Genomic DNA, 12,059 nt, shown 5'->3' on the forward strand with positions numbered 1-12,059 from the left:
AGTGGACAATAGTATTTTAATTGTAGGCTTTGTATAATTGACATATTTCATTCACATTACCTATAAATCAAGGTCTGTCATTTCTAGATTTTTTTGTAGTTCATTATTTAAGAAGTCAATTTAGTACAGATGTTTACAATGGTGAAAAATAGCTATTATATATATATATATTTATATGTGTTAATATATTTGAATTGTGGCTTATATTTTCAGTGTAAAGCAGAGTTGAGGTGAAAATGCTCTGCTGTCTACTTTCACAGTACACAGCCTGATAAAGCTCAGTGTGGTGGAGCTCATGTGTTTACACAGAGATAACCCTGAAGGAATGACTGGGAGAGAGAGAGGGAGAGAGGGAATGAGATATTTTCTTGGGCAGATAAAAAAAAAGGAATAACAGTGTAAGGCCACCGTGTTTAACTCTATTATGTGTTAGCTTTACATGCACAGGAATGAGTTAATAGTTAGCATAGCATGGGCCTCTATTAGTAGCTACCACTGTGTGAGAAAAGCACAGCTAGGCAGCTAACAGCCTTTTACTGGCTGTGTGTGTGTGTGTGTGTGTGTGTGTGTGTGTGTGTGTATGTATGTGTGTGTGTGTGAGTTAGCTATAGTTTTGTTATTGCCGTTTCTCTCTCCCAGCATTAGGCTAGCAGGCTGAGTGAGAGTGAGTTAGCAGTTAGCACGGCTAGCTCCCTGCCATTAGTGTGTGTGGATGTGATGCTAACTAGCTGCTCCTCCTCCTGCAGAGTCAAAATGGCGCTGAAGACAAAGCAGGATGTGAACAATGAGCAGTGGCAGCCATTACAGGATGACTGGCTCACTGTGACAGGCCTGTGTGTGTGTGTGTGTGTGTGTGTGTGTGCGTGTGTGTGTGTGTGTGTGTGTGTGTGTGTGTGTGTGCGTGAGAGTAAAAAAGACAGGAGTTTGACTTTAGACAGCAGATTCAAGACATTGATAGTAATAATAATGATAATGACATAGTAGATGTGGGCTAATTATTAGCCTATATTTACCCTACTGATTCAAATAAAAATATGGTAAAACATTTGGTTGAATTAACATTTTAAACACAAACAGTTAACATTTGAACATTTGAAGCTATTGCCTAGTTTATTAAATATCATTGCCTTGTATTGGCTGATGTGTGTCTGTTGTAAAAATCACCATTAAAAAATCCTTATCCTTAAGAAAGAGCATGACCCATTTTTGGGGTCTTGATCCATAGTTTAAGAACCTCACTAGGCTCCACTTCCTAACTGCTACTCTATCAGCTCATCATGACAAAATTCCTGACATAAATATTAAAATGTGGATAAAATGTGTCCTTTTTTCCCTCTTGACTGCACTCAAGACTTGTCAGTTATTGTGTGGTGCTTTGATACACTGTGTTCAGTTAAGGAGCTGAACATGGAAGTCTCAATGTGGTAAAGTTATTAAGTCAACAGAGCTGTCAGCAAAGGTAATATTGCCCCGTTTGTGTTTGTATATTAACTTCCATATAATGAAAGCAAGTATTCTTTAAGCAAATATATGAAAGAAGGTGTTGATCTGGGAAACATTATTTCTTCAGAGCGAGTGGCTCAGTTGTCAGTAAAACATGATATTGTAACTTAAACTGGAATGACATGCAGGTTCCTGATTTTATCTTTGATAGTGTAGATAAATGAAATGACATGTGATGACATACTATGTCACATTTATATTGTTATGTAAGGGATCACGTTGCAGAATACTTAAAAAAAAAAGGAAAGGTAATATCACATATAATGAAACAAGTGGCAGCATGTCATCAGGAAACAGTTATGGGGAATTATGCAGATCAAAAGCACCTTTGAATTTGAATTCACAATGAGAACAGACATTTTTTATACATATGTTTCAGACTTTCAACTAAAATATAATGACTGACACAGAGCTGAGATGGAGCATAAATAAACCTGTGCAGGAGCTGGCCACTTAAAGGGGACCTAATGTACTTTTCTTTATTTTGAGTCATAATGTTACAATGTTCATTTTAAATGAGGCCAAAGTGTCAAATAATGAAGTAAACATATGTAACAGTAATCCTGGTAGCATAAATCACCAGCTTCAGACTGTCCTGAAAGCTCAGTTTCCAAGGTTTTTTCCTACTTACAGCCCGAGCTGACATCAGCTTATGATAGATGTCTTTATATGGTCATCAGATCAGCACAGCACACCAGTTCACTGCTCCACAAACATTATGGTGTTTCTCCATTGTTACACTGAGCCATGACTCAAGTTGAGCTGGCACGCTGTGAGTGTTTTTCCATTACACAGCACAGCAAAGTACAATACATTTACCTGTTGGAGGTGTGCTGGTCATCTGCTGCTCTTCATCAAACATCATCATCAGTATGGCTTTTCCTGCTTGTACTGTTACTCCCCCTGTCTCTTAAAATATTTCCGTATGTTGTTGTGCTGACTGCTAACGAAGCTCTGCTAATTTGGTGAGGAACACATTTTGTTTCCTTTACATTCTTCACAATAAACGTCTCCCATGATTTAGTCATTTCAAAGCTTTTAATATGAAGCAGTAAAGCAAAACAAATGCTGCTGGGTTTGCATTTTCGGTAACTTAATATAACTCACTATATGATACTATATGATATAATTACTATATGATATAATTGTTGTTCATCGTGGAAGGACCTCAAAGAGACAGGAGTTAAGACTGCCAGTTAAGAGACAGAGGCTGAACTGAGGGGCTGTATAAAGGGCCAGTAACATCAAAAAAGTGTTCTGAAAGAGAATTTTGGAACTGTGAATCACACATAAATACTCTAATGGAGTCTCAGAATAAAAAATATAGAGCTAGAAATCAGCATAATAGATCCAGAAGCATTTTAGACACATTAAATGCCTTCTTGCTGACAGTTAGATGAGAAGATTGATACCACTGTTGTGTCTGTACAGTAAATATGCAGCTGGAGCCAGCAGCTAGTTAGTTTAGCTTAGCATATAGAGTTGAAGTGATTAATTAAATGAGTACAAACACAGAAATTCACTCTTAATTAATGAGGTTTAAGGGTGATTTTTTCTCTCTTTTGAACAGAGCCAGGCCAGCTGTTTCCCCCTGTTTGCTAGCTTTATGCTAAGCTAAGCTAACCAGCTGCTGACTGTAGCTTCATATTTACCGTGCGTACAGACATGAAAGTGGTATCAATCTTCATGTTTTAACTTTAAGAAAATGAATAAGCTTATTTCCCTAAAATGTCAAACTGTAACAAAAGAAGAAGTATTGGACCTTCCCTGTTAAACTGTATACAGTCACATACAGTATTAGCCTATTTAGCTATTACCACACCATTTTACACCAATCAACCATTATGGAAAGGAGGTATAACTACAACCAATAAGGCTTTCAATGTACAATGCAGGCGAGTATTGTATTAATGAAACCAAATCTGTCCTTTAAGAAGATTAAAACTCTACTTTCCACCTGTGTAAAGTGAATTAAATCATGCATTCTCTTCCCAAACTGAAGACTGTTATGTAAGCTGTACCGTCACTGCAAACACACACTCTCTCCTTCTCTCCTGTAACATCCATCTAAGTGTATCTTGTAGACAAAGAGATTACAGCAGAGTACATCTCTATGCTGGGAGACATATCTCACCTTGTGAGTGGCTGTATGTGTGTGAGGCAGAGATTGTGTGTGTGTGTGTTCCAATAATCTCTCTCTCTCCTGGCTGTCACCGCCTGTCGGCCCGCTGCCACGCCGTAATACGCGGACTGTTCCTTTATCTCTTGCATCACCGTCACCATCACTGTTATGATTTCTGCTTGTGTGTGCATGTGTGTGTGAGTGTGTGCATGTGTGTGATATTGCATAACTCAAGCGGTGTGATAGATCACCCACTTAGCAGCAGTGGTGAAATATGTGAGCGGTGGATTTTTATCATCCTGGGCGTCAAGAGGAAACTTTACCCTCAGACACAGACAAGTCCTGCTGCACCGCTGCTGCTTCAACTTCACACACACACACACACACACACACACACACACACACACACACACACACATTTGTGAATGAAGCTGAAGAGGTGTGACTAAATGTGCATGTGTGTCTGGAGGGTGAAGATATGACATATTCTAATGGACATAATCTAATTCTGTGATTTTCTGACAAAATGACACTCAAATATACAGAAATACAATCACACATACAGACCAACTCCTCTCCTCCAACACACACACACACACACACACACACACACACACACACACACACACACACACACACACACACATACATTTGTATGAAAATAAACTTGATATTTGTTCAAATTAAAATGAATATTTTGCATAAATTGCTTGTTTTATCATTTATCATTCCACTACATATACATATATACAAACTTGATATTCTTATCCCCAAATTCTGGGTCCATTCATTCATTGTGGTGGTTCAAAGTGGTGTGAAATATCTTTTTTATCCAAAAAATATATATAATAATGCCATAGAGGGTTAAAAAAAAGGCTAAATACGGCACTGCTTTCTAATAATACAACTTTGGACACAAAAAGAAATGTGGGATTCAAGGATTTCACTTGTCATTCAGCCAGTTAGATACATGAAAGAAAGAAATGCAGTACTCAGGTCCTGGTGAAGTAGATAAACATCAATATATATACATACACATTAATAAACTATATATTATTATTATGATTATGATTATGATTATAAAATCCTTTACCCCTCCAATTAATGATTTGACCATTTCCCTTCCCATAAAAGGTTTTAACAGTACCGAGCACACACTGGGTGAATTACTGTAAAAACACTTTATCATTTACTTATTTATAACTGAAGATTTGATGACTGATTACAGAGTATTTATCAGTGGATTACAAACATTAAGAACTCTATTATACCATAATAGGAAAGCTTAACACAAGCCAAACAGACAATCTGTCAACCCAAAAGATGAAGATTTAATTGAGACGTATGAAATATTTGGTTATTTATTTAGAAAGCCTTCACAGTCGGGGCTTCATTAATCCTGTGTGTGTGTGTGTGTGTGTGTGTGTGTGTGTGTGTCTGTGTGTGTGTGTGTGTTTGTGTGTTTTCGGCTGGATTGTAAACCTTCATCTCATCATGCTGACACAGTTATCCCATTTCTGCACATTACAAGATATGTAAATGACTTTTCTGCTAACAATCCCCTATCCATCACATTTTACCGTTTTCAGAAATGAAACTGTGGGATCAGAGATGTCACAACACCATGAAGAATTAGAAGTCTGAAATTTCAATTCACAAGTCTTGGTAAACTGTGGAGTATTTGTTATACACAGAGCAGTCAGGAGGAGGAGGGAATGAAGGATTTTGCCACAGCTCGAGAATGCAGAAAGTGTGCATCATCATCCTCATTTGTAAGATGAATTGTGTGGAGACTACAAAATAACAGTCACAGAGTTCATGGAGTGAGATTGTTGGAGTGCTGGGAAGTGTTTTGTACAGGTACACACTCACATCGAGCCTTTAGATATCTTACCATCTAGTTTGTTTAAAGCTTATCGAACACTCAGCCGTACACACATACATCTGCAGCTCAAGTACAAATTTCCAGTTAGAAGTGTCAGCTGTCATTAAAAAACAAGAGCAATAAAAACATGTTTAGTGTGCAGTGTTGACATTCAGCTCAAGCTCTTTGACTGCTCTCCAGCTGGAAACTCGCCCGTCCCAAGAGACAGAAGTGTGTTGATTTTGAAAATTCAGTGATGTCTGTTAGCTCCCCCAACAGCAGCTTTATTGTTCATCACGGTTGAATTATCAGTAAATTTGATCATACCAATGACTAATACAAAAATGATGAAACTGAGCACTGCTAGAATTGTATCATCCAACATGAGGTGTGTCTAATATGATGTGTTTGGATTGGTTTCAAGATATATGACATCACATTTCATTTTACCCACATGCCCTGACCTTTGACCTCAAAATAAAAGTCATAATATGACAATGAATTATAATTATCTATAGTGTCTGTTCTTCTCTTTCTGGGTCAGTGATGTTTTGTTTGTGTCCATGTGGTTTAGTCAAATATAAAGGCGTTAAAATGTTGAAATAAACATATGAATAACTTGCACACATTCTTTTTTTGTGGACCCAGCATCAAATTTCTGCTTTTAATCCATTTTGAGAGAATATATTAGAGGATTATGGCAAACATGTCTAAGTGGTGTAACCATAAAAACTTTGCTTAAAAACACTAAATTCTCAATAAAACACCATATCAACTAGTTTGGCATGATCTTACATTAAAACTTGTTATATTAAATAAAGCTAATGGAATACAATTGTTAAATATTACATTTAAAAAGGTGGTTACACCATTTGACATTATATAAAAGCAGCAAAAATACTGAATGTACATTTTAACAAACCTCATGCTGCTTTTAATACTATTTTGTAACATATTTTTGAATGACCCATCTTGTCAACCCTTATTTGTCACTGACCCTTCTAGCTTGTGTGACCTAATACAACTTCATCAGTAAGTATTTAAAGATTATTGTGCCTGTGACTGTTGACCTTTAAGTTATTGTGATTAATGTTAACAAGTCAAAATAATAACTATAATAACATCAGGTGAATTAGTCTGCTTTTTGTGTCACTTATTACAGCAGTTTCAGAACATCAATAACTTGTCATCACCCCTTTGAAACTCCCCCCTCCCTGCACTCCACGCTGAGCCAAAATGGCTGCCGGGTGTTGAAGAGATCATGTTTAAAGAGAGGATACTGAAAAGCAGCAGGGTCATGACTGAAAAAACAGAACACATAGTTCACACGTGTACATGCTGTGTATACACAGAGATGTAATTATTCCCCTCTCTCTTGTGTGTTCTGCTATATATATGTGAATGTATCCAAATCACAGCATAAATCTAAGTTACATCCGTTCCTTATGTGAGTCAGGAGCAAGTGATCAGTGCTTCAGCCTGCATCAATATACAGCTTACACAGCTTTGGTGTGTGTGTGAAGTGTATATTGAGTTGTCAGGTGCTGTAAGGACCCTTGGAGGATACACACAAAACACAAATCACTCTCGCTCTCTCTCTCTCTATGTGTGTGTGTGTGTGTGTGTGTGTGTGTGTGTGTGTCGGTGCACCCTCTGCAGTCTCTCTGGAACAGGTCAATAAAGAGCTATTCCACAAGATTTACTGGTATTTACCAAGGGACCAACACAAGACAATTGTCAGTCAATCCAATTGCACCAGTTAACAACCAGTAAATATACTGCTGAGTGGAATAAACAAGGGAGGTTAGCTGGCAACCAGCAGCCTTGGTGTTTTGTTTTGTTTTTTTTTAAATTTGGAAGCAACTAAAGGGACATTTAGATGTGTTTGATTGATTTAACTCATGGAACTTATTTAAGTGTGAAGCTTTGCAGGTGCAGCAGGTATCAATAAGACAAACAGAGCTTTTAGATGATGTAACATCCCTTAGTGACCATGTTGAAAGTACAGTAAGCAGAGTCTGGAACAACCATTAATACAATATGTACAATCCAATACATGAGATGCTGTTTATGGAAAATGTGCTGTTAAAAAGAAGTAATAAATGTGACAGAAAATGAACACACCTTCCTTTAGACAGAAAGGCAGACAGCAGGCTGACTGTTTCCAGCCCACAGGCCGGTAAACACTAGTTGGTTCACTGGCAACCAAAACAAAATACAATATAATATTTTAAAAAAGAGAGAAGACAGAAGGAGTAAGAAAGTGGCAGAGTAACATGATGAGAAACCCAACTTCAGGCAAACAACACTGTTTTGATCAGTTCTGCAAAACCTTTAAATACATTTAATTTCTGTGGTCCGTGGAAGACCAGGTCCTGATAGTCGGGGTCAAGCTGCCGTCACCATATTATTCATACTCCTATTATTTTAAATGTTGTCATTGTGCCTCTCTCCCTTTCTCTTTCTGTCTCTCTCTCTGTCTCTCATCCCCAATGATCGCCCACCTAGAGTCTGGTCCTGCTTGAGGTTTCTTCCCATTAAAGAGGGGAAGAAACCTTTTCCTTGCTGCTGTCACCAAGTGCTGCTCATGTGGGAATGTTGCGTCGCTGTAAATTACATTAAAAAGTACAGTCTAGACGTGCTCTATGTGAAAAGTGCCTTTTGTTGTGATTTGGCGCTATATAAATAAAGATTAATTGACTGTTTGAACTTTTATTAGATTCAGTGTTTTTTAATACACTCTATGCACATAGATGGTATGGTTAAGGTATATGGTTAAGATAATGCAGCTTAAGTCCTATTTACACTTCAAGCACCATTCACTGTGTTCTGTATGAATCAAATCAAGATGTGATTTAATACACTTGTTTACACTTAGGGTAAGGCTGTGTTCATTGGCAGATCACAAATCTAATATGTCTTGGTTTTTCCAGGTTATAAATCAGGGTCAGCTTTCCTCTAGGACATAGATTGGTGGTGAGGCACCTGAAGCTGCCAAAAACACTTTAGTAGTCCATTTACAACAATGACAGTTAGCAATAAAAGCTAACAACTGTCCATAAACAACAAACACACTGTAGACACAAGTTCAATTTGCACCCAATAAAAGCTATTCACCCTTCTCTCATTTTTCCATATGCACGCACCTTCATCCGTCTGCAGTTTTTGGCAGTCAATGGAAGTTAGTCCGCACAATGAGTATCATAAAAGAGCAGCTGATTACTTTCCAAGCTTCAGTTCCAGAGTATAACAGCATTGGTTTGACTCTGGCAGGCATTTTGGAAAAATAAGATACAAGCATATGCATGTTACCTTTTATTCTGACATGAAATGTTTCACACTGACATACTTACTACCTTCTTATGTCACGTTTGATAGTCTGTGAAAGTTCTACGGTTCTGGCGACAGAGTAGTGAGTTGGTTTGATGTTGGCGTTGGCTATTCTCAGCCACATAGTTGTAAATACAGGGTTTCTTAAAACATGTGGGAGTGTTGCATGAACACGCTGCAGTTCCACATGTGAGCGTTTAAAGAGTGAACCCACACTGGAACCATGAGACCAACCTGTGTTTAATACACAGAAATGACTTCCATACAAACAAAAGTACACCAGAAGCATCGAGCAGCTTCAAACCAGCTGGAAGCTTCAGCTTCAACGTGGCTGTTTGTCATTTAGCTTCTGTGACTGCTGAAATTTTGGATCAGTCAAACTACACCATGTGTAAGGCTTATAATTATTTTCATAATCAGTCATCTGACAATGAGCTGATCTGATTTGTATTATTTCAATCAATCAATCAATCAATCAATCAATCAATCAATCAATCATTTGGTCTGTTAAATTTGAAAAGATATATATTTTAATTCATTGCAAGTTTACAGATTTACTTCATTATCGTGAAAGAGAAAGAAAAACAGCAATTATTCAACTTTGAGAAGCTGAAACTAGAGAATTTTAGAACTCTTTCATTATATATTGTATACAGTATATAACTATTATAAATTTATCAGTTTAGTAAAGTCATTAATCATCAATTATCTGACTAAATGATAGATTATTTTAGCTCCAGTTATGTCAGAGTCAGACCAGTCAAGTTCATTAATAATGCAATAGTTGTAATTTAATGCTAATTACTGATATTTTCAGTATTAACTTCCGCATAGTAACCACTGGATTTCAGCACCAAGAAAACTCAGTGGCGACTATCACAAGACTAGAATAGAATAGAATAGAATAGAATAGAATAGAATAGAATAGTTTATTGTCACTGTACAGGTATATACAACAGAATTCCTGCTGAATTGCCTGAGCAGAGTACAAATAGAATGAAACTTTAAAAAAAGTCAAATTTAAATTTAAGTTAAAATCACACAGAAGTTCAAAGATGCATACACAGTACTTAGTACCTACATAGGCAGATGCTGCTCTCATTGCACATGTGTAGAGGTAAATGTATTGCACAAGTATAATGAATGAATAAATAAATAATATTGCACTTTTATGGTGAGAGGTAAATTCCATAGTATTGTATAGGACATGCTTGTGGTGTCTTTAGTACAGTGTCCTTTAGCACAGTAGTCCTTAGTATAGTAGTCTTCTAGTACAGTAGTCCTTAGTATAGTGTCCTTCTTTAGTACAGCAGACCTCAGTACAGTGTCCTTAGTGCAGTGTCCTTCTTTAGTACACTAGTCCTTTAGTACAGTAGTCCTTAGTACAGTGTCCTTCTTTAGTGCAGTAGTCCTTAGTACAGTAGACCTTAGGACAGAAGTCCTTAGTACAGTAGTCCTTTAGGGCAGTAGTCCTTAGTACAGTAGTCATTAGTACAGTGTCCTTCTTTAGTACAGTAGTCCTTAGTAAAGTAGTCCTTAGTGCAGTAGACCTTAGTACAGTAGTCCTTAGTAAAGTAGGCTAAGTACAGTAGTCCTTAGTATAGTAGTCCTTAGTAAAGTAGGCTAAGTACAGTAGTCCTTAGTAAAGTAGTCCTTAGTACAGTAGTCCTTAGTAAAGTAGGCTAAGTACAGTAGTCCTTAGTACAGTAGTCCTTAGTACAGTGTCCTTCTTTAGTACAGTAGTCCTTAGTAAAGTAGTCCTTAGTGCAGTAGTCCTTAGTACAGTAGACCTTAGGACAGAAGTCCTTAGTACAGTAGACCTTTAGTGCTGTAGTTGTAGTGTATTTTCTGCTACAGATCTATGTATTATGTATTTCTTAAAGTTCTGTGTGTAGGCATTAAGTATAGTTTATATAACAGTCAGAGTCTTAAGATGGGCCTTCTCTGTGTAAACTTGATATGAACCTCCGTTCATAATAGCCAGAGGCTGGGGAGGACAGCTGATACCATCCTGTATAATGGTACCATTCTATATAATGGTCATTAACATCAGGAGGTTGTCAAACAGTAAAGGTATTGGATCATGGGAACATAAACAAGTAATCGATTGTGTCCTTTTAAGGATGAAAAGCCGAGTGTTTATGCTTGGGATGTATAAATTTGTGGGGCGTAAACTTAGTATAAAAGATCTTACACACAGAGAATACGGAGAGACAGAAAGGAAGGCTACATTTTGACCAGGGACACCTTCAGCAGCCTCAAATTGATAAAGTTCTGTCTCCACTGACCTAGGCAGGGTTCTAATTGATAATTGGTAATAAAGAAAACTAAAAAGAACTTCGACTTGGTCTTTCATCCATTCTTCTCACTCGGAGGGTGATAAAGTTCACCACATAGTCCTTAGTACAGTGTCCTTCTTTAGTACAGTAGTCCTTAGTACAGTGGTCCTTAGTAAAGTAGGCTAAGTACAGTAGTCCTTAGTACAGTAGTCCTTTAGTGCAGTAGTCCTTAGTATAGTGGTCCTTAGTAAAGTAGGCTAAGTACAGTAGTCCTTAGTATAGTAGTCCTTAGTACAGTAGTCATTAGTAAAGTAGGCTAAGTACAGTAGTCCTTAGTATAGTAGTCCTTAGTACAGTAGTCGTTAGTAAAGTAGACTAAGTACAGTAGTCCTTAGTACAGTAGTCATTAGTACAGTAGTCCTTAGTAAAGTAGGCTAAGTACAGTAGACCTTAGTAAAGTAGTCATTAGTACAGTAGACCTTAGTACAGTGTCCTTCTTTAGTACAGTAGACCTTAGTACAGTAATCCTTAGTACAGTGTCCTTCTTTAGTACAGTAGACCTTAGTACAGTAGACTTTAGTACAGTAGTGCTTAGTACAGTAGACCTTAGTATAGTAGACCTTAGTACAGTAGTCTTCAGTACAGTAAACCTTAGTATAGTAGACCTTAGTACAGTATCAATCAATCAATCAATCAATCAATCTTTATTTGTATAGCGCCAAATCACAACAAAGTTATCTCAAGGCACTTTACACATAGAGCAGGTTCTAAACCGAACTCTTCAGGTTTTAACTTTAAAGAGACCCAACATTCCCACATGAGCAACAGTGGCGAGAAAAAACTCCCTTTTAACAGGAAGAAACCTCAGGCAGAGCCAGACTCAGTAGACCTTAGTATAGTAGACCTTAGTACAGTAGTCCTCAGTACAGTAGTCCTTAGTAAAATAGTCCTTAGTACAGTG

The sequence above is a fragment of the Scomber japonicus genome, chromosome 18 (genome assembly GCF_027409825.1).
Source record: "Scomber japonicus isolate fScoJap1 chromosome 18, fScoJap1.pri, whole genome shotgun sequence".
In the NCBI taxonomy this organism is placed as follows: Eukaryota; Metazoa; Chordata; class Actinopteri; order Scombriformes; family Scombridae; genus Scomber; species Scomber japonicus.